This window comes from Petromyzon marinus, unplaced genomic scaffold, assembly GCF_048934315.1.
Source record: "Petromyzon marinus isolate PM22_M1 ecotype Great Lakes invasive population unplaced genomic scaffold, UKy_Petmar_22M1.pri1.0 PM_Scaffold_31, whole genome shotgun sequence".
Classification (NCBI taxonomy): Eukaryota; Metazoa; Chordata; class Hyperoartia; order Petromyzontiformes; family Petromyzontidae; genus Petromyzon; species Petromyzon marinus.
Genome location: NW_027423291.1, coordinates 656394 through 684042, shown reverse-complemented (window position 1 = coordinate 684042; position 27649 = coordinate 656394). Strand labels below are relative to the sequence as shown.

The 27649-nt window shown below is 44.0% G+C and overlaps 3 long non-coding RNA genes across 3 annotated transcripts; 1 reads left to right on the top strand and 2 right to left on the bottom strand.

The window, feature by feature from the left end:
• The first annotated feature begins 202 nt into the window (after positions 1-202).
• On the top strand, positions 203-5876 carry LOC142923168 (uncharacterized). Its single transcript, XR_012940569.1, has 2 exons — positions 203-861; positions 3085-5876. It is a non-coding gene; the product is annotated as an uncharacterized LOC142923168 (long non-coding RNA).
• Positions 5877-17702: 11826 nt separating this feature from the next.
• LOC142923157 (uncharacterized) lies at positions 17703-24035 on the bottom strand. The gene is made up of 2 exons (XR_012940564.1): positions 23467-24035; positions 17703-18299 (listed from the first exon to the last, which is right to left on the bottom strand). It is a non-coding gene; the product is annotated as an uncharacterized LOC142923157 (long non-coding RNA).
• A 58-nt stretch (positions 24036-24093) lies between these two features.
• Positions 24094-26371, bottom strand: LOC142923158 (uncharacterized). Its single transcript, XR_012940565.1, has 2 exons — positions 26238-26371; positions 24094-24179 (listed from the first exon to the last, which is right to left on the bottom strand). It is a non-coding gene; the product is annotated as an uncharacterized LOC142923158 (long non-coding RNA).
• Positions 26372-27649: the final 1278 nt, after the last annotated feature.

Here is a 27649-nt window from a genome sequence, read left to right as displayed (position 1 = left end):
ATCGTCACTCAACTAGAGGTGACGCTATCCCGATCATTGCACATTACAACGCAATTTGCCGTCTGCGTGGCATCACGATGGTCGAGGCAGTGAGCACGTGGTGTCACACAGCTGCTTAATCTGCTAAACCTGTGTGGTGTTTTGAATTAGGTTTACATTTTACTTTTTTTATCGTAGTGTTGTGTTCATGTGAATGTTCAAATGCTTGCACTGAAGAGTGTTTTGAGATGCCTAAAGTGTTTCGATGCAATTTTACGTATTTCTATATATTCCAATAACAATTTTAAGCTTTTATTACAATTTAAATAACCCAATGTATTCACGATCAAATAGCTAGAGTCACAATTGTACCTAACCGATACCTCTTAGAATTTAGTAGCAACATTTTATTTTTATAATTATTATTTCTTTTACCTGGCTAAAATTACATGACTATGCTTACAGGTGACACGTGGTTTGTTTTCATTTTCTTCAGGTGACTCGATGCATTTGTCGTGATGGCATCAAATGATCCTGCATATGAGATTATTAGAACCAACAAAGTGAAACTGCAGGAATACCTCCAGGCGAAGTCTTCAGAAGTGCTTGATCATTCCTGTCAAACAGAGATAGACCTGTACGGCGAATACGCGTCCCTCAAAAGCGAGAATGACCCCATTGTGCGAACACGGCACCTGGTTGACCTGGTGCTCGGCAAGGGAGAAGAAGTGTGCATGAGATTCATTGAAGCCGTGCTGGTGCCGCTGAGATCCGAGATCCCTCTCTTGGATCAGTGGATATCACAGCATGAGCAGCAGCTCAACGTGATGGGTGTCGATCTGAGCTGAACTGCGGGTAAAGCCATCCCTGGAGCAGCTTCTCGTAAGTGATGCTAAACTTCACATATTCATTTGCATGTCTCTGGCAGATTTAAGTGAAATAATTGCTTTGAACTGATATGAATTGTCATTTAATATTAGCAAACTGCACCACATTTGCATGACAACATTCCTCTCAGAAGGAGGACATTAATATTCCATTCCATAGCAGGGTATGTACAAGGAATCAGCAACTTGGAGGAAAGGATGGATGGATAATGGAAATGTGTGTCAGTATCAAAACATTACATCCACACTGGACCCCAACATTCCTGAATTTCTGTCCTATCCTACACCTCATTTTCCTTGCAAAAGACTTAAACATGGTGATTTTCTCTCACCTCTTCAGACACAGACATTTTATTTCAGCTGGAAGAATGTAATGAGCTATGAAGCTCTTTCAAGTGTCAAGCCCAAGATGTTTGGCCATGGCAGCAAACCCATCTGCTGCCATGGTCTCCATGACTTGGTACAATCTGGATTCCACCAAGGCCATGTCGTTGAAACTGCAGGGTGAATGACCACCTTTCTTAAATTATGGAAGCTGCTTCTACTCCATCCTCTTGAATCGGCATTGCTACGCAGGCATCTCTCACACACTTCCCCACTGCTTCTGCTTCACCCTCTAAAAGTGAGCCCTATTTTTTCCAAGCAATGACTGCCTTCCGTTCAGAAGCCCCCATTCTATGGTGTTCCACATGGCTCCGTCCTTGGCTATCTGCTCTTCTCAGTACTGTCTCCTCCTTTGTGGACATTTTTTACTCCTAATTGTTTTATATTGACTAGCTATCACTGCTATTTCTAAGGACACCCAGCCTTTTATTGCCATTGACTCATGAAACGGAACCTACTCTATCCTCTTAACTCTTTAAAAATGTTGACACTCCTACTGATACTCCTGCTGTTATGGAGTGACTCATGCAGCCAGCTATGGCTGCAAAGTTTGGTAGTACATGTTATTTATATCGTTTATTGTAAAATTTCAATCAGTTCTTATGATCACTGTTCCATTGCTTTTATAGCTTTCTTTTGGTGATTTCGAAAACGTTTTGGTTTAGCCATATTTGTTTGTTGTAGTACAGAGTTAGACTGATAACTTTAATCTAAATTGTCTTATGGTTGTTATTGTTTGACTTGCATCCCACTGGGATTTTTGCACACAGCATTGATATACAGTGCTTTTTTCTGGAAGACTTTGCTGTTTTTTCATGGATTTTTCTGTTTGCGCGTAGCCACTTTAAGATGTTTCTTTTTCCTGTTTTTATTTGTTGCGGTTGCACCCGATTCAAGAGCCGAATGGCTCACAGGGCTATACAAAATAAATGAAACTGAAACTGGATTGGTTATAATTCACTCCAGATTAAACGTCAAATTTGTATCCCTCTCATTTAGAAAAAAAGTCGACGTGATTAAATGACTGAATATATGATTCCCGAGAGATTAAAATAACATCAGATACAGAGGTATCACGGTTATTATGGTCAACATTGCCCAAGTGGTGCGCCTCTGGGTTCAGTGTTTACTTGGAAAGCAGATGGAAGTTGTTGAGCAAATTTGCTATTGGAAATCGACACTCTCCCCAATGTAGTGGATGCCACAGTGCTTGCTGATGATGCAGTAACCAGATTATTTGAAGTTTAAGTGAACCTACGATGCAACACGTGGGATGCTACGAATTCTGTAATTCATGTGGCTGTTGTGGAGGTGAAAGCACTTCATCTTCTCTGCTGCTAGGACCGTGCCTGGTGTACTGCACTCAACCACAGTGTAGCCCCCTTGCTAGGTGATGTAGACCAGCTTGAAATGGAAAAGGAAACACAACCCCAATACCAGTGAAATATAAAAAGTAAAATTCAACATCCTAAACAACAAAAAATAATAATTGTAGGACAAGGCAGCAGTGCATTTTAGACACAAATTGATAGCATTAGGTTGGGATTATGCTGATGTACATCGTAATTTCAAATGTGGTGGTACTATCTTGTTTCACATGCAAAACAAACAAGACAAGTGGTGGTAAATTTTTGTTAAGATATGTAGAATACACATCGGGAAAATGTCCACACAATAATTTGTGATGTACATGATGGCGATACATTTTCCATGATGAACGAATTCGCTATGCTTTTTTTTACGTAGTTTATTTTAAACATATTTGTCTGCTATAGGAATGTTTTTTTAGTGTAAATGAAACTTATTTGTTTTTTAAATGATTTGTTTAATTTAGATAACCCTGGTGATGATTACAGACAATTCTTGCTGAAGCTGACATCATTAACACGAGACTACAACGCACGACCTGGAGAACCTGCAGTATTTTTGCTGGAGAGAATGGTGAAGCCAATTCTGGTTCTCTACTACCGCCATCAAGAAACCAAGCAGCACGAGTTACTAGCGAGAGGCAAACAGCACGAGGAGCTGATGAAGAGTGCACAGAGAGAAGGGATGACTTACAATAATCTCTTTGATCTCATTGGAAAAGAAACACACCCCCGACTGGTTATTGTAGTTGGGACTCCAGGCAGCGGTAAAACCATGTTGAGCAAATTCATTGTGCACAGCCTGCTGTCAGGTGAGAGAGTGTTTGCACGACGCTTTGAGCACATCGTGCTCATCACGTTCAGGGAGATAAATGATGTTGGAGAGGTGTCACTCGCAGAGCTGTTTTCTGTGCTGCACTCATGTTTGGAAAAAAAGCGGATGAGGTTTACGCAAACCAAGAGATAACCCTTTTTGTTATGGATGGGTTGGATGAGTTTGGAAAGTGCCTTCACTATGCCAATGCTTGCACTGATCCACGTAAGACGGCAACAGTAGAAGGCATCATTGCTGCACTAGTGAATGGAAACCTCTTGCCCAAGGCCTCGGTCTTGATAACGACCAGACCTATTGCCATGGCGCAGCTGAGTGGAGTGAATGTTGATCGAGCTGTTGAAATTGCTGGGTTTTCCAATGAAGATAAAATAGCATTTTTACGCAATTTTTACAAAGATAGGAATCTAGCAGAAAGAGCACTCAAGCTCCTGCAGGAAAATTAAACAGTGAATACATTGTCCCAGAACCCTTTGTTCTGCCATATAGCAGCCATTACACTGAAGGAACATTTACAAAAGTCTGATCATTCTGAGATTATCCTCAAATCAATGACCGACCTCTTCACACAATACGTGTTTGGGCTCATAGAACACCATGGACGTGGCAGCCACGGAGCCAAGGAAATTTTATTGTCTCTTGCAAATATGGCTCTGAAAGGGGTTCAGCAAAACATCCAGGTGTTCAGCCAAAAAGGTCTAGAAGAGTGTGTTGTTAGTTCTTCTGAACTAGGAAGTACATTCATCAACAAAGTGTTCACATGTGAGGGCATTAAACAAGGGAGTTGTTTTGATTTAAAGCTTTCGTGACTGCAGTAATTCATATTCTTAGTTCTTTCGGTAAAGTCACGTTTTATTATTTTGTTGTTTCCCTTCAACGTGACTTTACCGAAAGAACTAAGAATAAGGGAGTTGTTATTCTTTTTCACACTTAACAATACAGGAATTTTTTGCAGCAATAGACATGCATTTGACACATTCAACACGGCCAGTGAGTGACATAATCAAAGCTATTGAGGACAGCAAAGATGGGAGGTTTGATGTGTTTCAGATGTTTTTTGTGGACTAGCATCAAGCACTCCATGGACGTTCTTTGAGGGTATCTTGGATCCTCCATCTGCAGATTCTCAAAAGGAAATAATCGAGTGGCTCAATCACAGCATGGACAATCAGAAGGTTGACAAACACAGGCTCATCAGTCTCCTGCACTGTGTGCACGAGCTGCACGACCGCAAGTCCATGAGTGATGCCACTCGGTCCATGACTGAGATAGACCTGTCATTCACAAGGCTGTCTCTGCCAGACTGCGCTGCCATCACCTCGATCCTGCTGCATCGAGAGGAACCTATTGAGACACTCAACCTGTTTGACTGCGGCATTGGCACCGAGGAAATGAAGAGGCTTCAGCCTGGACTGCACAGATGTAAAGAGCTAGTGTAAGACTTGCACACCTCGCATTCACTACTTCACAAATTGTGTGTGCATATGTTCGTGTGTGTAATCTTTGTAGACCCCTTCATTTCATGTCCTCGCCTTCCATACTCGAGGTAACTTATTTCACGTATGTGTATAAATATATTTAGGCTCGCTGGTCTCGTCATGAAATTGCAATGAAAAAGCACCAGAGGAGGCAGCTATCACTGAGGAGGACGTGTCTAACACGCCCCCCTCAGTGAGGCCACGCCCCCCTCCGTGAGGCCACGCCCTCTACGTGAATCTGGCTCTGACACTAGCCAGTGCCTCCCCAGCCATTGACCTCACCGCACATCACTGGTGCGTACATAGAGGTGTGTATCACACAACATGCACATATCCTAGCCTCTTTACGTATGACTTCGATAGTCACCCTATATCTGTTTAAAATGTATGTATTTTAACTTTCAATTGGTGTGTCTGCTGCAGACATCGTGCTGCTCGCAGCAGACATCGCGGCTATCGCGATTGTCACCTGAAGACGGGCGCTTGTGTTGCAACCGTAACGTGATTTATTTTGTTTAATTAATGATTGTTTCATATTCTTGGTTCTTTCGGTAAAGTCACGTAGAAGGGAAATAATAAAATAATAAAAATAAAACAATTAAATTCCTCCGACATTTCGTCGTGAGAATTTTCCCGAAATAACCAAGAATATGAATCCCTGCAGTCACGAAAGTTTTAAATCGAAATTTAATGATTGTGGAATGTTCATTTCTTGCATTAAAGTTGTTTTTGCTCTGATTTCTCTTTGCTTCATTGCTCTAATTTATTAGTTTTATTTTTTGGTGTCAGGTCACACTTGCAAATTAGGCTATCCAGGTAAAAAAAACAGGTTAAAAAATACACCTGATATTTCAAATTTCTATGTCAACATATATCTATATACCGAATAACAGCACTTCAACAGCCTCGGAATGCTTAACAATGTATCAATAAATTTCGATTTAAAGCTTTTGTGACTGCAGGGATTCATCTTCTTGGTTCTTTCGGTAAAGTCACGTAGAATGGAAAAAAATAATAAAAATAAAACATAATAAAATAAAATTCTCACGACGTTTCGGCCACAACACAAGTAGCCTACTTCAGTTGAAGAAACAGAACTGTCAGGACGACAGCGCTTCAATGAACACTGCTAAGCTTGGCGGCGTCTTTTAAGCTGGGTGGGAGGAGCAGAGCGCCTTGACAAAGGAGTTTACATATCAACAGAATAATTTATAATTGATGTAGCTGTGTTAATGTGTTGGATTAGCAGAGTGTTAAAGTCAGAAATTAGCATGTAACTGGGAGGTTAGCATGTAACTGGTCACGGAAGTAGCTATGTTAAAGTCAGAGTTTACATATCAACAGAGGCATTTAGTATATTGACGGTAAAGAACTGCAACTACCCAACTGTCGTACAATAAGCCGATGTGAAAGAACTAAGAATAAACTACATCAATATAATAAATGTACTCAATATATTCTTCAATAAGTTGAGCTATTACGTAAAGTAACTGGGTATGCACTACACTATATAATGAATACCAAATAGTAAACTGATAAAAAAAACTAAAATATAAACTACATCAATATTCTAGATTTGAAGCTTTCGTGACTGCAAGGATCCATACTCTGGTTCTATTCGGTAAAGTCACGTAGGTAAAAATAAAATAACAAAAATCACGACGTTTCGGCCACAACACAAGTGGCTTTCATCAGGTGAAGGGACCGTACTGTCCAGAGGACAGCGTTGGAGTGAATACAGCCAAGCCCAGGTCGCGTCCTTTAAGCTGTGAGCTGCACCTGTGGTGACTGCTATATCGGGGAGACGAAACGACATGTCTCTGACCGAATTCGCGAGCACAAATCAGATTTGAAACACGGCAGAACGAATTCTTCTGCCGTAGCTGATCACTGTTACAACGCTGTAGGTGATCACGATATTGTTTTCTCCGATACCAAGGTTCTCTGCAAACCCACGTTGTTTAATCAGAGATTTGTCCACGAGGCAATTCAGATTTACAAACACAGACACAATTTCAACCGAGAGGATGGTTTCAAATTAAGCAATCATTGTAAAAATGTTCTAAATCAAACCAAACATTAAACTAATTTTCAATGGTACAGTATATGTTTTCAAGTAGTGGTATCCCAAACTTTAATAGCAGCTTATTTCCCTTAACACCAACATTATGTAAAATTCCCCCCCCCCCCCCCCCCCCCCAACCTTGCCGGTCCAGTACATCATTTTATGCTAATTCCTTTGTCAAGGCGTCTTTTGTTTCCTCCCACACAGCTTAAAGGACGCGACCTGGGCTTGGCTGTCTTCACTCCAATGCTGTCCTCTGGACAGTCCGGTCCCTTCACCTGATGAAGGCCACTTATGTTGTGGCCAAAACGTCGTGATTTTTGTTATTTTATTTTTACCTACGTGACTTTACCAAATAGAACCAAAGAGTATACATCAACATCAATAAACTCAATATACTATCCAATCAGCTGAGCTACTAGCAATGAGTTACTATACATTACAATTCTATGACGAAAAAAGTAGCGGTTTCTTTTCAATGTTAGCACCACGGAAAGCGACAAGCTTTGTTCAGACGGACGAGTCCAACTATGCTCGGAACGGAGGAGGGGGGAGAAAGAGAAACAGCCATGATGCGCTGCTCTATCCTGTGTTGCATTACAACTATGCTATAAACTAGACTACTATACATTACAACCTTCCAATCTAAACTACATTGTATAATATCGTATATACAGCCCAATGTAAGCTCTAACATTATGCATTATATTAATATGCCTCCAATTAAACTTTTTTATATATTACACGACTATACACCGTAATATACACTGCCATAGACAAACCCCACCATTGAATTATACAATGCATTACTATACACTACCCTATACTTTAGACTATAAAATATTAGACTTGTAATATTACACTATGTATTATTCTACCAACCCTACTGTATACAACACTGCTGTATATTCACTATACAATTACGATACTATATATTGCCTTATGAATTATGTTAAACATTACACTGTTATACTATTTATTATTATACAACATGCTAAAAACCATACCATTGACCGTCGTGTGAAAGGTACTAAGAGGCAGTGCGAGCGAATGGACTGCGGTCTGAAAGTCACCGTAAAATACAATCAATCAAGAACCGAAATGGTTTATAACGTCTTTCCAATGTATATTCTTAGTTTTTTCGGTAAAGTCACGTTGAAGAGAAACAACAAAATAACAAAATATATATAAAACAATAAAAAAATTCTCACGACGTTTCGACCATAACTCAAACGGTCATCATCAGGTGTGTCGGTTTGCATAAATTTATTTTGAAAACGGCATATTTATTTATATATATAAAAAATTTCGTTTGCGTCACGCGCAACGATTGGCAGTTTGCCAGGACTAGTCCATCTATTTTTTGAAAAGAGGAGGGGGGAGACGAAATTTGTTTTTATGTATGCTGTCTGAAAGCCACTGTAAGCGTGAACAATCAATCAAGAACTGAAATGATTTATCAAATCTTTCCAATGATTGCTAAGATAGAATCCATCTTCTCGGTTGAAATTGTCTCTGTGTTTGTATATGTGGATAGCCTCATGAACGAATCTCTCATGGAAGCCAGATGGCTTACAAAGAACCTCCGTCTTGGAAAAGTCAATGGCATGTGAGCCTACTGAATTAGAACAATGATCTGCTACGGCCGAGGTGTTGGTCCTACCGTGTTTAAGGTCTGCTTTATGTTCATGAATGCGGTCCGAGATATGGCGTTTGGTTTCTCCAATGTAACTACTACCACAGAGGCAACTTAGTTTGTAGACACCAGGGTATTGTATGTCCGGAATCACATCTTTTACAGACGGAACCAGATCACGGATTTTATGTAATGTGTTGAAACGGACCTGGATCTTGTGTTTATTCAAGATTTTGGAGATCTTTTTTGTGATCCCAGCAATGTAGGGTAAAGTGATGGTTTTGAAAGGCTCCTCAAGAGGGTTCTTCTTCATGGTTTGAGTGATAGCTTTGCGGATTGTATAGTCGGAGTAACCATTAGCCCTAAGAGCTTGGTGTACGTGCTTGAGTTCACTGCTTATGTGTTCCTGGTCGGATATGCATTGGGCTCTATGATACAGAGTCTTGATGAGAGAATTCTTCTGTGATGGATGGTGGTGGGAATCCGGTTTCAGATAAGCATCCGTATGGGTAGCTTTCCTGTAGACAGAGTGGCTCATTGAACCATCAGGTCTCTTTTTAATTAGGACATCCAAAAAAGGTATCTTGCCATCTATTTCGACTTCCATGGTAAATCTGATGGCTGGGTGTATGGAATTGATGTGGTCGAAGAATTGGTCTAGAGCAGGCCGGCCATGTGGCCAGATGACAAAAGTGTCATCCACGTACCTCTTCCATAAGGTTGGGCGCAGAGTGGCAGTCTGGATGGCGTCAGTCTCAAATTTCTCCATGAAAATGTTAGCTATAACTGGAGAAAGGGGGGAGCCCATTGGGGTGCCCTCAGTTTGTTTGTAGAAAGTTCCATTCCAAGTGAAGTATGTATTGGTTAAACAGTGTCTCACCAGGGGGGGTACCTCAGTGTTTAGTCCTTGATGAACCAAGTCTTCAATGATTGCAATGGTGTCAGGTACAGGAACCTTGGTGAATAAGGAAACTACATCAAAACTGACAAGCAGGTCGTCTGGGGACAGGGAAATACCCTTGATTGTTGATACCAGGTGAGTAGAATTTTGTACCGCAGAGGTGGTCTTTCCAGTGAAAGGACGCAGGATTTCAGACAAAAAACGAGCTAGTTTGTAGGTGGGGGAGCTGATAGTAGAGACTATGGGACGAAGAGGTGTATCAACTTTATGTATTTTTGGTAAGCCGTATAATCTTGGTGGCCTGGCAGCAGAAGGTTTCAACGAAAACTGTTTAGATTGATCAATTAATGCGGTTGAATCAGAAATTATTTTGTTGGTTTGTGTGACGAGGCTGTTGGTGGGATCTCTTTTTATTTTTGTATAACTACCATCGTCGAGTAATTCTTTAATTTTGTTGTTGTATTCTATTTTATCCATGATGACAGTAGCATTGCCTTTGTCAGCTGAGAGAACTACAATATCATTCCTCTTTTTTAATTTATATAATTCAAAACGCTCATCTTTGCTGAGGTTGCTAGCTGGCATCTTAGCGTTTTTGAGGGTTGCAGCGATTTCAGATCTTGCTACGTCTGCAGCGATGTGACCCAGGCCCCTGAGAGCAACGTCTACTTGGGCAATTATATCATTAACTGGTATGTGTTTAGGTGTGACTGCAAAGTTTAGACCTTTAGCTAAAACGGATTTCAGACCATCGGAAATAGAACTGTTACTGCGATTAATTACGACTTTATTAACGTCTAACTTTTTGGTGTGTGGGTCCGGTCTTTTGTTGAAGAGGAGGTTAAATTTGGAAATCAGGTTTTCCTTACATTTGGTCGACATAGTAGCAGCTGAAGAGGCAGTCATATTGTCTACATGTTCCCAATCCGATGTGGACATTATTGCCGTCAATGATAAGTGTGATTTGTAGAGTGTCTTGTCTAACTGATCTAGTTCTGTGCGTATAAGTCTGATTTTTTCTGAGATAAGAGCTAAGCTAGTTTTGAAAAGAATTCGTTTCGCATTAGAAGAAGTTACAGTAGCAGAGGTGAGTGTAAATGCGATTGGTATTACCCCAGAGTCGCGGCATCTCTTCAGGAAGGTGAGAGACTCGATCAGCTGAGCTTTCTTATCCCGGAGTTTGTTGAAGGATCTTAAAGTTATGTGAAAACCCTCCCCGTAGAGGCGATTAAATTTTGATTTAAAGCTTTCGTGACTGCAGTAATTCATATTCTTAGTTTTTTCGGTAAAGTCACGTTGAAGAGAAACAACAAAATAACAAAATATATATAAAACAATAAAAAAATTCTCACGACGTTTCGACCATAACTCAAACGGTCATCATCAGGTGTGTCGGTTTGCATAAATTTATTTAGAAAACGGCATATTTATTTATTTATATATAAAAAATAACGTTTGCGTCACGCGCAACGATTGGCAGTTTGCCAGGACTAGTCCATCTATTTTTTGAAAAGAGGAGGGGGGAGACGAAATTTGTTTTTATGTATGCTGTCTGAAAGCCACTGTAAGCGTGAACAATCAATCAAGAACTGAAATGATTTATCAAATCTTTCCAATGATTGCTAAGATAGAATCCATCTTCTCGGTTGAAATTGTCTCTGTGTTTGTATATGTGGATAGCCTCATGAACGAATCTCTCATGGAAGCCAGATGGCTTACAAAGAACCTCCGTCTTGGAAAAGTCAATGGCATGTGAGCCTACTGAATTAGAACAATGATCTGCTACGGCCGAGGTGTTGGTCCTACCGTGTTTAAAGTCTGCTTTATGTTCACGAATGCGGTCCGAGATATGGCGTTTGGTTTCTCCAATGTAACTACTACCACAGAGGCAACTTAGTTTGTAGACACCAGGGTATTGTATGTCCGGAATCACATCTTTTACAGACGGAACCAGATCACGGATTTTATGTAATGTGTTGAAACGGACCTGGATCTTGTGTTTATTCAAGATTTTGGAGATCTTTTTTGTGATCCCAGCAATGTAGGGTAAAGTGATGGTTTTGAAAGGCTCCTCAAGAGGGTTCTTCTTCATGGTTTGAGTGATAGCTTTGCGGATTGTATAGTCGGAGTAACCATTAGCCCTAAGAGCTTGGTGTACGTGCTTGAGTTCACTGCTTATGTGTTCCTGGTCGGATATGCATTGGGCTCTATGATACAGAGTCTTGATGAGAGAATTTTTCTGTGATGGATGGTGGTGGGAATCCGGTTTCAGATAAGCATCCGTATGGGTAGCTTTCCTGTAGACAGAGTGGCTCATTGAACCATCAGGTCTCTTTTTAATTAGGACATCCAAAAAAGGTATCTTGCCATCTATTTCGACTTCCATGGTAAATCTGATGGCTGGGTGTATGGAATTGATGTGGTCGAAGAATTGGTCTAGAGCAGGCCGGCCATGTGGCCAGATGACAAAAGTGTCATCCACGTACCTCTTCCATAAGGTTGGGCGCAGAGTGGCAGTCTGGATGGCGTCAGTCTCAAATTTCTCCATGAAAATGTTAGCTATAACTGGAGAAAGGGGGGAGCCCATTGGGGTGCCCTCAGTTTGTTTGTAGAAAGTTCCATTCCAAGTGAAGTATGTATTGGTTAAACAGTGTCTCACCAGGGGGGGTACCTCAGTGTTTAGTCCTTGATGAACCAAGTCTTCAATGATTGCAATGGTGTCAGGTACAGGAACCTTGGTGAATAAGGAAACTACATCAAAACTGACAAGCAGGTCGTCTGGGGACAGGGAAATACCCTTGATTGTTGATACCAGGTGAGTAGAATTTTGTACCGCAGAGGTGGTCTTTCCAGTGAAAGGACGCAGGATTTCAGACAAAAAACGAGCTAGTTTGTAGGTGGGGGAGCTGATAGTAGAGACTATGGGACGAAGAGGTGTATCAACTTTATGTATTTTTGGTAAGCCGTATAATCTTGGTGGCCTGGCAGCAGAAGGTTTCAACGAAAACTGTTTAGATTGATCAATTAATGCGGTTGAATCAGAAATTATTTTGTTGGTTTGTGTGACGAGGCTGTTGGTGGGATCTCTTTTTATTTTTGTATAACTACCATCGTCGAGTATTTCTTTAATTTTGTTGTTGTATTCTATTTTATCCATGATGACAGTAGCATTGCCTTTGTCAGCTGAGATAACTACAATATCATGAACGAATCTCTCATGGTAGCCGGATGGCTTGCAGAGAACCTCTGTCTTGGAGAAGTCAATGTCATGTGAGCCCACTGAATTATAACAGTGATCTGCCACGGCTGAGGTATTCGTCCTACCGTGCTTCAAGTCTGCTTTATGTTCACGAATGCGGTCCGAGATATGTCGTTTGGTTTCTCCAATGTAGCTGCTACCACAGAGGCAACTTAGTAGACGCCCGGGTACCGTATGTCTGGAACCACATCTTTTACAGATGGAACCAGATCACGGATTTTATGTACTGTGTTGAATCGGACCTGGATCTTGTGTTTATTCAGGATTTTGGAGATCTTTTTTGTGACCCCCGCAATGTAGGGTAAGGTGATGGTTTTGAATGGCTCCTCAAGAGGATCCTTCTTCTTGGTTGGAGTGATGGCTTTGTGGATTGTGTAGTCGGAGTAACCATTAGTCTTGAGAGCTTGGTGTACGTGCTCGTTCACTGGCAATGTGTTCCTGGTCGGAAATGCATTGGGCTTCATGGTATAGAGTCTTGATGAGGGAATTCTTCTGGGATGGATGGTGGTGGGAATCCGGTTTTAAGTAAGCATCCATATGGGTAGCTTTCCTAAAGACGCTGCCAAGCTTAGCAGTGTTCATTGAAGCGCTGTTGTCCCGACAGTTCTGTTTCTTCACCTGAAGAAGGCTACTTGTGTTGTGGCCGAAACGTTGAGGGAGAATTTTATTTTATTGTTTTATGTTTATTTTTTTATTTCCATTCTACGTGACTTTACCGAAAGAACCCAGAAAATGTATCAATAATTAAATTTAAATGTACAATTTTATTGGGAGACTGTCATTGTCTCGGTGTGGTCTGGAAATGTGTATTGCTGTTGTTTTACTGCCTTTCCAAAGCTTGGGATCTGATGTAATTTGAACTTGCATGCTATTATGTATTATTAAGTGACGCCACGGTGGTGTGATGCTATCTTCCTCGGCTGGTATGCAGGAGTTTGGGGGTCCGACCCTGATACCTGCTGTACATGTGGAGTGTTCAAGTTCTCTCCGTGGACACATGGAGATTTTCTCTGGGTCCTCCAGTTTTTCCCTCCACATTTAGAAACATCCGTTTAGATTATTTTGCTACTATAAATTTTCAAGTGGTAATCCACTTCCTCGAGCTATTATATGTGGCTAGGTCGCTTCTGAAAAACAAGATAATAGCTCTGGGCCTTACCTGGTATGATAAAACAGAGTTTATTTTGTTTCCATATTTTTAAGTGATTTGTTCACCTTTACTATAGTTTGCACTCTTATCGTATTTATATTGGTTGTTGTAACTTCCTGTCCTGTCTTGACTCCACTCATTGGATTACTCCAGTATAAATATTCAGATTCTGCTATTCGGTGTAGATTTGTATTTGTATATTCAGCCTTAACCGAGTACCCATCGCAGTGTGTAAACATCAGCAGTGCGGAGACAAAGGTGGCCGAGCATGGCACTGGCCACACCACACCCTCGTGTGCCATGTCAGCCTAAATAGGTGCTCACTAACTGCACTTTCCCCAACAGCCTGTGTAGACTACATGAGGGATCTGTGTATGGTTTCCTTGTGTGTGTGTACCGTATATGGGGGATTTGTGTTGTATTTGTGTCTGGGGGTAGCCGTGATGTAGGTGGTGATGATGAAACACGGAAACAGAGAAGAGACTCCCAGTGACCCCCACTCCTGCGCTCTCAGTTTCAGCGCATTGAGCTTTTGGAGCAGGAGGTTTAGTAAATTTCCATATGGCTCACTCCACTTCCTTCTCTTGCTTGTCAAGCATTCAAACTTCTCGCATGGACTACGTGCTGGAGAATACAAACTCGGTGTAACTCACAAGAGGACTCTCCTGTTTACTCATGCGGCGTTGCCATTTAAAGGTTTCAATATTATTGCATATTTTTGATATTGTACCCAATACTTTCATCGACCTACTAATGGTGTCACGAGACTAATAATATAATCTGTTTGGATATCTCATGATGCAGTGCAAGCATTTGTGTTAGAAAGTGGCCCACAAAAGTGGATATCACAGGGCTTACCAGTCAAATGCCTTCCACTGACACTCAGTTTCAGACAGACCCATAAACTCACAGAGATCCACACACTCACATTGATATATAAAGACGCATGTTGATAGAAAAAGACAAACAGCGAAATGTACTCCCACTGAGCTAGACGTACAGGGTTGCATAGACTCAATAACAACCGCCATTCGCCACTAAGTGGCGGTGACATCACCACGACGCTTGTGCCAGGCCATGTGTATAGACTCGCACAGAGGCACACAGACAGTCTCGCTTCGACAAACACACTCACAAAGAGGCTCGTATATCAACTCAAAGCTACAGACTCACGAAAACGTCCAGACTCGTACACAGAGCCACTCCCCCACTAGCCCCGGCCACTCTACCACTAGAGATGCCCATTCCCGACTAGACCCGCACACTCCGCGACGAGGCCCGCCCACTTCCTCAATTAGTCCAACCCACTTCACCACTAGCCTTGCCCACTCCAGTCGTAGCCCCCACTCCACCACTAACCCAGCCCACTACCATTTAGATCCGCCAAATTAATAACTTGCCACGTCCACTATATCACTAATACCTCCCACTATTATCCCACTGCTAGTTCATTTTCTCATTTTTAACCGTCTGGACCACCAATTCTCGTCGTCTTGGTCTCCCTGCATCAGCCCTCACTCCCCTCCAACAAATAAAAAAGACTTCCCACAAGTTATTTTCAATCTCCCATTTATTCTCACACTTTGCCTCTCCTCCATCAACTTTACTGGCTTCCCGTTCACGACCATTGTCTTTTCAAATGTCTGATGCTCATCTTCAAATCTCTCTATGGCCTTGCCCCACCTTCTCTTGCCTCTCATCTCCTTCCATGTCCCCTCTCGTCCTCTCCGTTCCCAATATTCTCTGTTCCTCCATCTCCCTGCGTCCAAATCTTCTCCCTGCACACCTACACTGGAATAATCTTCCCCAGCACATTAAGTAGTCCCCCTCCTTAACCTCATTCTGTTCCTCTCTTAAAGCCTCACCGCTTCTCCATTTCCCATTCTCTACCTCCCCTATCATTTTGTCTTCTGTTTTCAGATGGCTGATGTAGATGCAGAGTAACAACTACAATTTCACATTCAGGTGGTCAAGCCAGATAACCACGTCAAGAGTAGCGCAGTGTGTCATTGTCATGTGGATCGGACATTGCTTCATTGTATGTTGATTGGTCTGTTCTGGATGACCACAGTTGAACACTGGAGAGTTTTTAATTTTCCATTTGTGCATCAGGTATCTGCATCTGCCATGGTTTGTGCAGTGGATGCGGTTTAGGGTGGACCATGAGCTTCTTGGAAGATCAAACCCAGGGATCTGCCTTGGGCCTTTCACAAGGTGTTCGTTAACATCTCGCCACCAGATGAAGTGAACACCACTACGGTGTGCTCGGGATGGGTGTTCAGTCGTGATCATTTTAATCCATTCTATCTCACACCTGCCCACCGTGTCGTGGCAGTTTTTCTATTTTTCCTGCATTGCATTTTTCATTTCAGAAAATATTTCATCTGGAAAATCCATTGCGATAGAATATCTTACGTGCAACGTTGCACAGGAATATCGGGTGGAGCAGCTGCAGTGCTTAGAGCACCGGCACTAGAAACCCATGGCCTGAAATCAGTCGAGTGACAGAAGAATCGGTCCTGCCCCCCTCGCTTCACCAACCCATAATGGGCGTAATGGTGAAATATAGCAAGAAAGCATTACTACAGATAATATGTAGGAAGGCCTTTATCCAACAGTACAGCAAGCGGGTCTGTGAATTCCATCTGTTGCAGAACTGTGTTATCCTCTCATGTGCAACGTGGAGTTTCTCCCGGTACTCTGGTTCCCTCCCACACAAAGCCAAACACCTGTTTCATGGAAATGGTCAGCCGTCCCAGGGCAGGAATTTCTTAAAAAATTAGTTTTGGGATGCCGGTGATGTTTTCGTAGATAGATGGACAACATTGTTATTATCATTATATTTGTAATTCTCCCTCTCTCTATGCTAGGAGCACTCTTTCCCTCTCCTCCACACAAAAAGCTAAGACAAAGAACCCCTAATAGCCATACAGGCTCTAGAGTCAAGTGCTCTTTGGGACAATGGCTCAGCCTATTTCTTATCTCGTAACACCCATGTCCCCAAAATGCAGCTCTCCCCTGAGCGCCGTCTTCAGCAAATACACTCGGCTCCACATTCTCCTTTACTGCATCAGTCCATCTCTTTTCCAGCCTGTGTGATGTCCGTTTATAACCCTCTATCTGCCCCAACATAAGCTACTTGAGCATGTGGTGGCTGGGTATGTTGGCTAGATGACCCAGTCAACTCAAGCATTGCCCGTCGGAAGAGCTCACGTGATGTGAGCTCACAATCCAGCCTGGTTAAACCAAGGATGGATGGGCATAAGTAGGAGAGGGGGGCGATGCCAACCCCAACTGCAAGTGATTATTAAATTATTTATTACAACTTTCATCAGCTGGCTGAAACCAGGCCACTGTCGGTTTTAATGGGGTCCGAGATGGACACCCACCACCAGAGTGGAAGACTCTCAAGCGCATCTTCCTGTGACCAAGCCACCATTACCTGACTCCCGATAATGGGGAGGTGAGCCCACCGTTACTTGAGATTCGCAGCTTCCCACACCGCATTCATTGTTTTATTCAAAAGAAGAGCCACTCCCTGTTTTGCAGTTTCCAATCCCATGTTTAGGACTGTCCATGCCTCAGTGGTTGGTACTATGCAACCTACGACTAAAACTAAAACGGACATCCAGAACACAATGAGAAGAGGAGGAGGCACTCGAGAACAAGGAGACGAGGAAGTATGAAGAGGAAATCTTCAGCAGAATCAGGGGGGCAAAAATTAAAAACCTTAGTATAGCAGGGAGAGAGATCGCGGAGACACGGACTTTGGAAACAAGTTGATTTGCAACTTGCAGCAACAAAAACATCATCGTCAACATCATCAACATAATGACTCATTCCTATTGGGTTCCAGTTATGGTGGTTGCTTTGGTGACGGTGGTTACTACGATGATTGCTGTAGTGATGGTGGTTTGCTGCTAGAGTGAATGTGGTTTCTATGCTGTGATTGCAACTATGTTGATGGTGATTGCTGTGTTGTCGTTGCCATATTGGTGGCTGTGGTGATGGTGGTTGTTGCTAGACTGATTGTGGTTGCTACGCTATGGTTGCTGACAGTGATGGTGGTAACTACGGTGATTACTGTGGTGATGGTGGTTGCTGCTATGGCGATGGAAGTTGCTATAATCATGGCGGTCTCTACGGTGACCATCGTGGTGATGTTGGTTGCCGCGATTGCTACGGCGGTTGCCGTGGAGATGCACGCAGTGGTCCTGGCAGTGGAGCAGATCCAGGCGCTCCTGGGCGAAGGACTCCTGGGTGCGAGTCCAGGACAAGACGCGAGACTCTCCACTGGAGAACTCCGCCTTGAGAGATTCACAGTTACGCGATCAGAGCTGCCTCAACGCATCCAGGGGGTCCTGAGAGAGACACGGAGACTCATGAACTCGCACAAAGACGCACGCTAAGACTCGCAAATAAACTCACCTCATGATTCACAGACTCGCACAGAGACACGGAGGCTTAAACAGAGACTCACACAGACTCACAGCTTCACGAGCAGCGCTGCCACTCGCTCACAACTCGCTCACCCACTCACTCACCCTCCCACTCACCCACCAGCCAGTTACCCATTCACCATCCAGCAATTCACCTACCCCTTCACCACCCACCCACTCAAACCGCCTGCTCACCCACTCGCTCACCCAGCCGCTCACCTCCTAACCCATCCACCACTCATACACCTACCCGCTTGCTCGCTCACCCACTCACCACCGGTTCACCAACTCGCTCGCCGATTTGCTCACCACTCACTCGTCCACCAACTCGTCCACCCACTCACTCGCTCACCCACGCTCTCAACCACTCACTCACCATCCACCCATTCCTTCACACACTCACCAACCACCTACTCACCCGCCCATCCACTCACCAACCCACCCGCTCACCTACCCACCCACTCACCCACCCACCCGCTCACTTACCCGCTCACTCACCCATTCACACACCTGCCATCTGCTTATCCACCCACCCACCCGCTCGTCCACCCACCCGCTCACTCACTCATTCACCTACTCACACACCCACCATCTGCTTACCCACCCATCCACTCACCCAATCGCTTACCCACTCACTCACCACCCTCCTGCCCACCCGCCCACCCACTCACCAACCATACCCGCTCACCAACCCAAGTGCTCAACCACCCACCTGCTCACTCACCCACCCACTCACACACCTGCCACCTGCTCAACCACCCACCCACTCACCCATTCGCTCACCCACTCACTCACACATCCACCCAACCACTCACCACCCACCCATTCATCCACCCACTCACCACCCACCCACTCACCACCCACCCACACCCACCTGCTCACCCACCCATCCATCCACACATTCACCCGCTCACCCATCCACACATTCATCCGCTCACCCACCCACACCCATCTGCTCACTCACCCGCTCAAGGGAGGATAGACTTTTAGTTAGTAAAACATCTGTAAACAAATCAGGATTACTTGTTTTACAGATGATAAAATAGATCAGTAGACAGGGGCTGTATGCGTTTCTACGTTGTAATTTATATTCTGCACAAAGGCGACTCCACAGCAGCTGTGGCGAGGCAAGGCCGGCGATCACGAGAGCCAGATGACAGCAGATAACGAGAGAAGCACGCGTTATCGTCTAGCTGTGGGTGTGCTCAACTGCGCGTGTGTTTGTGGCTAAGTGCGCGAATGTGGATCAGTGTGTTATTAAATTACGAGGCTGCAATAAGATCCTTGTATGTATGTCGACCTTCTGTTGCACCGTGCTTAGCCAACCGTGATAATCGGACATTACTCAATTGTATTTTACATCGAGCAATCAGCACCCCTACGTACAGAGCAAAGCCGCTTGCAGGTGAAATGCTGAGTCGCCCTCTTATTGTTAAAAAAAAGTTGCCACTGGGGGTGCCCTTTAGAAGTGCAAAGGGGATTGCATTCCTCGCAAACCACGTGGCCCAGCTTTGCCCTTGAGAGGCAGTCGCGCCGTGCAGGCGTCCCAGTGTCAGCGCTGTCACCACCGTCACCACCATCACCACCGTCACCATCGTCACCACCGTCACTATCATCACCACCCACACCATTGTTACCACCGTCACCACTTTCACCATCATTACCACCGTAACCAACGTCACCACCCACACCATCGTTACCACCATCACCCTCCACGTGTAGGATTCACGGCATTTGAAGGGACAGGGAGTCATCTTAGATGAAAAACCATACATAGGTGTGCAGCATGCATGCACCCACCCTCTCCAACTTATCTAGACCAACAGCTCAGAAAAACTGAATTTGTGACCAAGTTGTCGTTTAGACCGGCGGTCCCCAACCTTTTTGGCACCAGGGACCAGTTTCGTGGAAGACATTTTTTTCACGGACTGGGGGGGTGGTCATCATTGGGCCTTTCCCCCTTTTCAAAGAAGCTCTCCAGCGACGTTTCTTTTTTGCTCATTTTGGCGAGGGTTAGCTTGTGGGCTTTATACCAAAACTGTGACTGAGACAAGTGCGCAGTGCGGGAAAAAGGCGCGGACGGAAGTGGTAAATACAATAATGGGCAGGCCACGCGCAGACTAAAATAAGTTACGGATTCCGACTTCTCATAAGGAGCGCGCAACCTAGATCCCTGGCATGCGCAGTTGACAGTAGGGTTCGCGCTCCTATGAGAATCTAATGCCGCCGCTGATCTGACAGGAGGCGGATCTCAGACGGTAATGCAAGCGATGGGGAGCGGCTGTAAATACAGATGAAGCTTCACTCGCTCACCCACCGCTCGCCTCCTGCTGTGCGGCCCGGTTCCTAACAGGCCACTGACCGGTACCGGTCCGCGGCCCGGGGGTTGGGGACCCCTGGTTTAGACCACAGACTCAAAGCGTTGAGAACACGTGGCCATCCCAGCAACAGGCAGCAGTGAGACAAAGACAACTGTGGACCGGTTTCGTCTAATTAGGACTCATTAGTGCAGGACGGTAATCAATACTTTCTCTTGCCATATGCCTCTGGCAGCCCCATATATGGAGATGACCTTTACACTATGGTGACCCCATACACAGTTGTCTAAAGGTAACAGTAATCAAATCTGTAAATGATGAGAAAACCAATCACAACAAATATAAATTATGCAGGCTGGAAACAATAGATTTCACAATGGTATCAGTGAAAATAGTATACTTTTTTTTTACGGTAAAGTCACGTTTACACGTTCAGATACAAAAACACTCCGCATGTACCCTCCCCGAGTGAATCTAAGTAATTAAAATAAAACAAAAACAGCACCATGCATTACTGCTCTACTTTGTAGTCGCGAAAGTCTAGTGTGACAAGTCTTGATCAAATCGTGTTTATGCATATACACGTGCCTGAGTAAACATTTTAACGATGATAATCCTCTACAATTGAAAAAAACATCGCATTAAGAAGATGTGTGTGGGAATATTTACAAGGCCTAAAAGTTGCACAGCGCATACGACTTAGGGGTCTATAGCTGTACGCACTGCCGTGCAGTTGAAATCCTTTAAATTGTGAGAAAAAATCACACGCGGACAGAGTTATTTGTGGTTGGTGCACTGCTTTATGAACCACATATGTATTAGACAGTCACCCACAGAAGTTGATATAACAGAGCTACCTCTAATTACAAATGTAATTTTCTTCTTGATTTCCCCGCATCTGCCCTCATTCCCCTCCACCAAATAAAAAATTATTCTGCACGAGTTATTTTCAATCTCCCCTTTAATTCTCACACTTTGCCTCTCCTCCTTCAACTCCAATGGCTTCTCGTTCACTACCGCTGTCTTTTAAAATACCTGTCGCTGGTCTTTAAACCTCTCCATGGACTTGCCCTACATAATTTTGCCTCTTTCATCTCCTTCCATGTCCTCTCTCGTCCTCTTTGTTCCCAATCTTCTGTCTCTGTCCCTCCTCTTTGTGCCAAACCTCATTTATGGTCCCTCTACTTAACCTTCTTCCATTCCTCCCATAAAGCCCCACCTCCTCTCCATTGCCCATTCTCTACCTCTTCTCTCCCCTTAAGCCTCCACTCCTTCTCGTCCCTACTCTTCTCCGATCCCATTACTGTCTATCGCTGTCACTTATTCCTCAAACTTTGTACACCCCTGCCATCTAAATCATTCCATTCTGTCACCGCCTTGTGCTTGTTATGTCAAGAGAGAAGGCACTCTATAAATATACACCAAAGCCACCACCGCCACCACCGTCACCACCGCCACCAAGAAAAGGAACAGATTTATTTGTTGGGTCTGGAAGTGGCCAAAGTGCAAGTCGGCCATGAAAAAAATTTACATTTAAAATTACACCGCCACCAATTAAAACATTAAACACAAACACAAAGGTTGTCTGTATAACCTCAACGGACTCTTGAGGCAAGTGCTTTTAGCGAGCAACTATGAAAGCCAGCATGGTACACAATGGGGAGGGTGGCCAGCACCATGCCTGGCCGCCTTTATCTCCCGAGTAGTGATGTTTACACACCGCACCAGGTACTCATTGGAGGCTGAGTCGACATCGGGTTAGCCCAAAACCACTTTAGTTCATCGGTACTGGTGTTGCCAAGTTCATCGCGCAATACGCGAAACACTATACAATTACCGGATAATACGCATACCCACACAGGCTTGTGCATGTGTGGGTGGGTTATTTATACAGCAGTATGCAGCATGGCAGTCAGTCGGCACCTTCCGCAATGCACGTTTGTTATTCATGAGGGTGCACATCCTGATGTATTCATTGGCTGATCACCCGAAGCCACCGTGTGAGCTGAGAGTTTCTCGATCTTACCGGGTACTCGATAGAGCTGAGAAACGCACTGCGGTCAATACTCAGAGTCATCATTTAGAGGTAGAGACCCAGAGATGAAGAGAATCCTTAGCAGCCCGTACATGTTAATGGATAGCAGTGATGGTCCCAGCTGCTGACTTGTACACCAGGGGTGAAGAATTGAGACAAGGCTGTGGTCCCAAGATAATTTCACTCCTTCCATTTGTTTTGTATTGAGTGGCATCCTGACGGGTACGACACGGTTCAGACGCGGCCACCAGCTCAAAAAACACGTACAGAACAAACCCTGCGCAGAGAAGCATGCAGAGACGCGTGCTCGAAATCACACCAAGACAGAGGAACGCGCAGATGAGAGAACATACACAGAGGTAGGATCCCTCCTCATGTTGACCATGATGAGAAGGAAAGAGCAACACGCAGATGAAAACGTTTCTGGAAGTGACGATGGCTGATGATCAAGAGTAACTTGGAGGGGAGGAGGTGGGAAGCTCATGCACAGGAGGTGCTGGGGCCGATTGTCACAGCGCAGGCGTCACGAGAAGTGACGTTGGTTTGGGGAGGCCTTCATCAAACAGTGGATTTACCACTGGTGATGATGCCCATAATGATAATGAATGCATGGGCAGTCCACTCACATTCGTGCATAATCAGGTGCACGTCCACTCCCCTAGTCACCCCTCCACTAATCTCACTCCCCGAGTCACCCCTCCACTCACCTCACCCCCATTCCCCGAGTCACTCTCACCTCGACTTCTCCACTCTATCGCCAGTCGCCCTGAAGAGGCCCAACTCCGGAGCCTCCCCCAGTGCCACGTTCACTCTCAGCACGAACATCGTGCGGTGCCACCCCCTCCTCTGCTGCATCCCTCCAACTCTTCCTCCGCCATTGCGAGAATCGGCTCCACGAAGGGTCCCACGCTGTCCCCGTCCCTCAATGGACTCATGTCCTTTGTTGATGAAGGCCATTTAATAAAATAATGATAATTAATTATGCACACACACACAGGTCACCAAAGTAGCCTCAATAGACATGTTAGGGCAAGTTGTGGAGCCTTGTGCTGTGGAACACACGAGGGGGTGGTATGTATTTTGTATGTTGAACTTCTTTTGCACGGTACGTAGCCAACCGTGCTAATCGGAGGTGCAGGGGAAGGGCAACAAAGTAAGCACAAAAAGTAGTTCTAAAGAAATGAGTTGTCAATCTAGATGTAAAAGTGCACAGCTCCAGTGGCTTCTAATATCAGAAGGAAGAGCGTTCGAGACGGCCGCAGAAGCGCTTCTGAAAGTGCGATGCAGCGACCGCCTTTGTTCGATGGTTCGACAAAATTCGCTGTGGGAATGTGATGTGGCCAACACCATGCACGCGGCCACCTTTGTCTCTCCAAATTGCTGATGTTTATTATAGACACTGCACCAGGTACTCTTTAGAGGGTGAGTCGACCGAGGGAAGGTTCAGGACTGGGTCACACAGACACACACACAGAAAAAGATGCCCTATGTCAAATCCAGAGGCTTCTAAGAAAATGGAGGTGTAAGACGGACACAGCTATTACATGGATGAAGGTGTAATACAGATATTTGTGTTAAGGTGGTGCTGCTCACCTGAAAACAATAACAAAAATCCCAACACTCATTCATCTGTTTAATCTTTGATTGGAAAACGCTGGGCGAGACCTGCGACATTCGAGTGAGCTCACCTACTCGCTCACAAACACAACACTCAACCCAGTCAATCAACATGTTACACACCCTAAATATGACCCGCCTTGTCCTGGGGAAGACCTGCAACATGCTACTGAGCTCACCTCTTCACTCACCTACTCACCCACTATTGCTATGTCATCCACACACCCACACACTCGCTTATCTTAACAGACCTCAATAATTGACATTTAGCTCCTGAAGATATTGCTACATGCAATAAAACGCGAGTGTGTGAGTGATTGAGTGATTGATTGAATGTGTAAGTGAGCGTCTGGTTGCGTGAATGAGTGAGCATGTGAGTGCGTGTGTGAGTGTGTAAGGTGAACGGTAGTGTATCGGCGAATGTGCTGTGCTACAAATCTGGTGATCCGAGTTCAAATCTCGTTCACCAGTCTATGGGTCTCTGTGTAAGTCTTTACCTCTCTGTAAGTCTATGGGTCTCTGTGTAAGTCTATACCTCTCTGTAAGTCTATGCGTCTCTGTGAGTCTACGGGTCTGGTAAGTTTACTGGTCTCTGTGTGAGTCCATGGGTCTCAATGTGAGTTCATGGGTATCTGTTATCATCATCTGTGTTTGAATGAGTCGATGGCTCTGTGTGATTGACTCCAAGTCTCTCTGTTCGAGTGAGTTTGTGGCTTTCTGTGCGAGTCTATGTCTACGTGACTTTACCGAAATAACCAAAGAGTAATTCCTGCAGTCACGAAAGTGCCAAATCAAGTTGGAGACTATGTCTCTCTGTGTAAGTGAGTACAACATATCCTTGCTTAACGCGGGGGTTGCGTTGTCGAAAATTGCTGCTTAAAGCTATTTTACGTCAAGCAGAAAACTTTTCTACAAGGAAAAACGGTAAAGGGGGAGACTCCGTTTTAGCACAATATAACTTTTATTATTATTTTTAATTGAGAGTACAGTACACTGTTTTCTATGTTTATTTTAAATGTGTTGTGTATATGTAGAAGATCTATATTATAATCTTTATTTATACTGGAGGAATCTAAAAAGCCCTTTTTCACAGATTTCCAGTTGGGGTGGTACAGAAAGTTACAAGAACAAACGATGCAAAAACACAATAGAAGTGAAAAGTATAGGAAAGGTAAGCAAATCACAAAAAAATAAAAATAAACTATTTTTATCTTACCTAGTAAAGCCCTCTAAGCTATTAGCTTCTATTTCAGAAGCGAACTTGCCACAAATTATAGATGAATGAAGTAGCTTATGACGTGGAAATTTATAGCAGCCAAATAATAATAAAAAAATGTTACATTCATCAATATACATACAAAGGACATGAAATGGAGATATGATGAGTAAAAACTATAAGGGAGTGAGTGAGATGACACTACACACAGATGCTGGAACAAAGGCTGAGGAAGAGGATGACACGCCACGTAACACAGTGCGCACCGGTACAGCAACAGCTCCCAGCAATACAGAACAACGCTGCCAACACCCACACCACTCATAAGAGCAGTCCGTCATGTGCTACTCGAGTTATAGTGGGTGTGGTGTGCGCTAAGCGAAACACATTACATAAAAGACGAGGATGTACTGCATATAGTCCTCTACATCAGTGAGTCTATGTCTCTCTGTGTGAGTCTGTGCGAGTGACTCTGTGGTTCTCTGTGTGGGTTAATCAATGGTTCTCTGTTTGAGTGAGTCTATGTGTCTCCATGTGAGTCAGTCTATGGCTCTGTGTCAGTGAGACTTTGGCTCTCTGTGTGAGTGCTCTCTCTGAGTGAGTCTATGGCTCTCTGTGGGAGTAAGTGGGTCTCTAAGGCCACCACCATCTTGCTCCCTGCCCAGTGCGTCCACCTGGTTGAGCTGCAGGAGTCTATTGTCCACCGCTCCAGACCGCACAGATATCCAGACGTCCACCTCCAGCACAGACACCGGCAGATTCTTAAACCTGGTGGTGGAAGTAAGGACACGAGAGGGGTAATAGTCAACCACCATTACCACCATCAATACCACCATTACAACCACCAAAATCACCGCTATCATTAACACCACCATCAATATCACCACCTCCACCACAACGATCACTATCAAAATCACAACCACAATACTCTTTGGTTCTTTCGGTAAAGTCACGTAGGTAGAAAAAAATAATAGATCACGACGTTTCGATCGCAACACAAGCAACCATCATCAGGTGAAAAAATATAGCGAGAAAGCTGCTGAAACACGAAGTTATATTGGCTTGAGATAAGCTCAGCCCAAGGGTAAGTGGGCGGGGCTAGAGGTAGAATTTGCATGTAAATACAACACCACATCGTGGAAAAGGAAAGAGAGACACAGACACCGAGAGATCCACACACAGAGAGAGGCACACACAAAGAGACACACGAGAGATGCATATAGAGAAAAACACACCGGCAGAGAGAGACACCCACACAGACAGATGCAGAGACAGATAGACACAGAGAGAATAACATAATTGCCCATGAATTACTATGGTATGACAATGCCAATTACCAATGTCAAAGGGAACATCAATGAATGGTAAATGTGGGGTAATATCCCCAGAAGAGCATGTAGACTACGTTAAAAAATAAAATAATCAGGCAATATAATATCACATATGGGTTCATTTTAAAGTTTAATTATGACAAATAATATTGAAATAATTGTGCTTCATAGATTATCTTAATGGTCAAGTTACATAAACATCACGGAATCACTTAAGCTGACCATTTAAAAAGACATTAATTCCAAGATGTTGAGCAAAGGAAATTGTTTGGAAGTTCATCTCACACCAAGTACATGTTACTATGAATCTAAATCTGCATAGTTCTCGATCAGCAAAGTCGTAAACATGTTTTACCACAAGCAAGGAGTTCAGTGTAAAGCTGTTAAGCAAATTAACCACTGCACACGGTTTTAAAGTTCTCTGCCTCAAAGACAGCACTCTACCAAGTGTCACGACGCAGCTGCACACGCCACATGACAATAGGCGGAGTGAGTGAATCTAAGTAGACACTGACCCTGTCAAAGCGGATCCCATGTCTAGAGTATTTGTGGCTGGTGCTACACATTTCTATGTGATTAGCCATTTCGCTGATCTATCATTTGTGGAAAGGTCGCTTCTGAAAAACAGCCACATAGCTCAGTGGGTCTCACCTGGTAAAATAAAAATAGTTTATGGAGTTCGTTCTGCCTCAACGCGTGTTTTCATAACGCCATTTGGATATGGCACGATGGATGTAATAGGGAACACGTTTTAT